The sequence below is a fragment of the Magnolia sinica genome, chromosome 5 (assembly GCF_029962835.1).
Source record: "Magnolia sinica isolate HGM2019 chromosome 5, MsV1, whole genome shotgun sequence".
Taxonomy (NCBI): Eukaryota; Viridiplantae; Streptophyta; class Magnoliopsida; order Magnoliales; family Magnoliaceae; genus Magnolia; species Magnolia sinica.
Window position 1 is genome coordinate 113,941,016 of NC_080577.1, and position 4,612 is coordinate 113,945,627.

General features: G+C 40.1%; 1 protein-coding gene across 3 annotated transcripts in view; it reads right to left on the reverse strand.

Moving 5' to 3' along the window:
- Nucleotides 1–2,100: 2,100 nt before the first annotated feature.
- The window catches only part of LOC131246806 (pentatricopeptide repeat-containing protein At3g07290, mitochondrial), a 46,682-nt gene continuing 44,170 nt past the window's right edge, over nucleotides 2,101–4,612 (reverse strand). For all 3 annotated transcript variants that reach the window (XR_009171508.1, XR_009171509.1, XM_058247220.1), the window contains exon 4: nucleotides 2,101–3,043. The gene's annotated coding sequence lies outside the window, so the exon portion shown is untranslated. The remainder of the gene's footprint in view (nucleotides 3,044–4,612) is intronic.

A 4,612-nucleotide genomic window follows, 5' to 3' on the forward strand; every position in this document is an offset into this window, starting at 1 on the left:
GAACATGCAAGTTTCATGATTTTAATTGTCAGCATAGGTCGGTGTATCAGTTTAGTGGAAAAATGATACGATACGGTGTCGCGTTTTTGTCATAAATTTTTTTAAGTAAAAAATATTAGAAAAATAAAATATCTAAAATTTTATTATTTTTTTGTGTGTTTTGACTATGTATTCAATGATGTGTCAAATCATTCTTTGATGAGAATGTTGTCCATCGATTTGATTTGTTGAAGGTTAACTAAATAAGCCATAAATAAATCAAGCATGATTTGGTGAATTAGGGTTCATTACATTGAAATACATTTTTTTGTAAAAATGAAAAATAAAAAAGAAAGTAAAGGTTTATCATTCTTTCTGATTTTTTCCATAATGGTCAAATTCGCTTCGATTTGTTGAATCATTTATTTTGATCCAAAAACAGATATAGATGTAATTTAAAATGATTTTTTAAGCTTGCTTTTATGTGCGTATTAGCCTCTATCAGTGCTGATATGCCCAATATCAATTGATACGAGCCAATACAGGTTAGTGTTTCATATCAGGCCAATATGACCCGGTATCCCATATTGTCATGTCGACACGGAAACGAGACAGCCATATCAACTAATACGATATCGGTATTCATATTCATGACAAGCCCTTATGCTATTAGAGATTGGAATTGATATTTACATCTCTCTGCAGACACCCATTTCCCATTTTGATAAATAAAGTCCAATCTGAAAATTTGGTCAGAGCAAATCAATCACAGCGGTAAAAACAGTGGGCCCCTCATAATATAGGAAGCACAAAGACCAGTTGCTCACTCAAGAGGTGTTTCTATCTTGCGCTTGGTATGCAGTGGCTTATCTTACCCAAACTGAGTTTGTGTGTGCATATGTAAGTTATGGTTTGAATCTAAAGAGGTGCTGCAGCCATTGCACCATGGCTTGGATGAACTTCAACCTTTTTTTACTTATTTTCTTTGAGATCTTGAGAAAATCATTAATATATATATTATAAAATAATCTTTATAATAAACAACTACCTAATACATTTACTTAGTCCAATCAATCGATCTGAACCGTCTATACACTCAAGAACACATTTTATTGACTACCATGCAAAAACAACACTGATGAGATGATCCAATCCATCCTTGATTTGGCCTTATTTTATCCGGCCATCCCTTTTCTAAGCCATGGATGGAATGGTTATGATTGCCTAACAAAAACGATCCTCTAAAATCATAAGCAATCCATGATGGGCCTAATAAATAGATGGATCAAAATGTTAATTGGACTTATTTTGCGTAACGAATCTCAACCATCTATATTAAAGGACATCCTAAAATGACTTGAAAAACGGATGGACGGGGTAGATTTCTCACAAACATCAGTGAGCCCCACCATGCATCCCAGTGCAGGAACTTCCTTCTGCAGGAGATCCACGTTCCTGTACACACCACGCATATGCCAGCATGGAACACATGTATCAGGTTTGTTCAACCTTGTTCATGTTTTCCCAAAACAAAATCTGGTCCAATCAACATGTGGACCCCATTGTTGAAAACCATTGGATGGGTTAGAAAAGTTCATCCAAGTTATTCAGAACCGTACATTTGTTTTGCTAAATGTGGCCCACCGGACCAGCGGATTAACATCATTCCTGGCTAGGGCATCAAATATAGTGGTACCATTCTGAAGGGTGGATTGGATCTAGGACCTATCTAGCCATGATAACACGTGTGGCGTGTACGTAGGCTTTATTGCCACGCGTGTGGGCTTAGCAAAGCAAGAGGCATGCGTTTACGAAAGACAAAGAAGAAATATATATGATACTCGGCCTGAGTATAGCATAGTATCCACAGGCCTTCAGCTTGCACAACTGGGGCCCATGGTTTGGTGATCCAGACCATTGATCAGACAGGCGACATAGTAGATGGACCATGCCCCAAAAGCCTCCGGGAGTGGACGATACTACCAATGGCCTTTAGTCCATTTTCTAGTTCAAGGACTCATCTTGTCTCCCCTCTACTTTCAGGTCACAACCATCTAATCGAGGATGTTTTTAATCTTCTGTGAACCACATTGGATCAATGGTCTGGATCTCCCAGTCACAGCCCCACACTTACAAACCAACGGCCCAAAAATACAATGGAAATCATCTGAATGATCATGTGGTCCCTCAGCCAATTGAGAAATTATAGGACACATGGGTTTCCAGTCTAGTGGCCCCACAGTTTTCGAATCTAAACCATTGGTCTGTTGTGTCCCGCTGCGCAGATGGACCCCACCTAAAAAATCTCCCACATTGAAGATAGCAAAGAACAATCTTGGGACCTCTTTTCAATTGAAACCCAACCATTGTCATTTTTCTCTTAACCATCAATCTCGGCCACAAATCAAAAGGTTAAAGATCGTCCTATCTGAGGAGAAACTTTGGATATAGTCCATCCGCAATGGGATACAACAGATCAATGGTCTGGATTACGAAACAAGTGGCCCCACCTATTAGAATTGGACCCACATAGACACTGCAAAGACATGGGCCACGAATCATATAATTCATCTCAATAAACTATAACTTAACTGAAACCGAAATTGATTCTGCACGGTAAGACTTCAACGCAGCTTGTACTAAAAAACCACATCCTTCTCTAATCCTCGCAAAGCTGAAAGAAAAATAGCAGTTTTTCCCATAAAATTCATCTTTTGGCCTTTGAGTTCATTGACTGACCTTGTATCTTTTGTAATCTTCAAGGGTGGAGCTTACCTTCTAATCCTAGCCATTCAAGGAATCCAGGCACCGGGCAAAGGCATCAGCCCCTTACTTGAATACACACGGAATATTGTGAACGCAGTTTTTGAGTACCTTTTAGAGCTTCTGATGGATGCAATTTCCTCTCTCATTTCATCTGCTTTTGATCTTCTTATCGAAGCCATTTCGGGGTCTATCAGTTCGACTGGCTCTGCAGTTGGAGATCTCGCAGAGAAGACGAAGACGGCGCTTGAAGAACTGTGAAGGTCTTACCGGAGGTCATGGAGGATGCTTCTCAGACAACCTGGTACAATGGTTATGAGCTTATGGAATAATTACGAGGATGCTATAGGATTTATATTGGATAATATTTGAACTTTTCATTAATGGAAAAGCTAGTTTTTGCTTGTATGTTTGTGTTTTAGATTTAGGTACTGTTTGCTTGCAACCCAAATTGCAGGTGAAGTGATTGCTTTGTACAAAATGGATAAGCATCAGCTTGTTTCCATGTGTTTTGAGTGGCTTGAAAATGTGAGTGTGCATCATGGTTTGCCATAACGGCCGTTACGGGATAACAAAGGCCGTTATGTGAAGATAGCGAAAGCAACCATTACATGTTATGAGGTTGTAATGGCTGTGAAGGATAAAATGGCCCGTAACAGCCCACTACGGCTGCTGTAAAGGTCGGAACGGCTGTAACAGTCCATTACAAGGCCGCCGTCCATTACATGGCTGGTACAGATTTTTCAGATCTCTCTCTCTCTCTCTCTCTCTACACACACACACCCACCTTAACAGCCATTAATGAGGCTATAGTAGCCATTACAACCCATATAGTAAAGATAATGGTGGTGACTGTTATGGCCACCGTTACCATTATGGAATATCTCGGAGCTTATTTGAGCGGTGGGATTAAGTGGGATGGGATTAAAAAATATAATTATGGGATGATATTCAAAAAACATAATTATTACCCATGGCAAGGATTGTCCCCGTACTCGTGCGATAAAATTAAATCCATGCTTTGCTGGTAATACGGTGGTACATTGAATATACATACCCACCATCATTTGAAATTAATGAGAGTAACACACGTGTTATATCTAAATCGTTAATTTGTTTTGTAATCTCATTTTTTGGCATGTGTCTAAAAATGAAGTAGATCCAAAACTTATGTGGCCCCAAAGAAGTTTTCAACGGTAAGTATTCAATCCCCGTTGCTTTTTATGGCGGGGTCCACTTGAGCTTTAGATTTACCTGATTTTTTGGCCCATGCTCTAAAATAATCTCAAAAAATAAGTCGACAGTGTGGATATAGCCCACACATCATGGCAGGACCTACACAACTTGCTAAATTTGAGTGAAATTGGCATGGGACCCAATGCAATTCCATCTCATCTAATTCCAAGCTTTCCCACTCTTCCCGAACATGGAGTGGAATTGGCAAGATGAATCCCATCCCACTTAATCCCTTCTAATCCCACTGCCCAAACACGCCCTTGGTGTGCATGCTTCAGTAGGGGTTGGCTTGGGTGCATAATCAGACCTTCAGAGATTCAAGATGAGAGGAAAGATAAAATTCGGGTGGTCACTTGAGTTGACTCATGCATTGAGTATGCAGTTTTTCAGTAATTTAAAACTGACTGAGTATCATCAGCCACAGTCTGCCAGAGTATTGAAGTATTTCTCTCGGAAAATATCTAAAAAGCAAAGCAAGCAGCCAGAGTCTCCGGCTCGTCGCTCGGTAAAAGGCAAGCAGTTACAGTCGTCTAACGGCCAGGATTCACCAGATCTAGAAACCGTCCACGTCCTCCAACCACCCACCGTGAAACATCTCCACCGTCCATTCTCTTCACCCTACTTGTAAAACCCT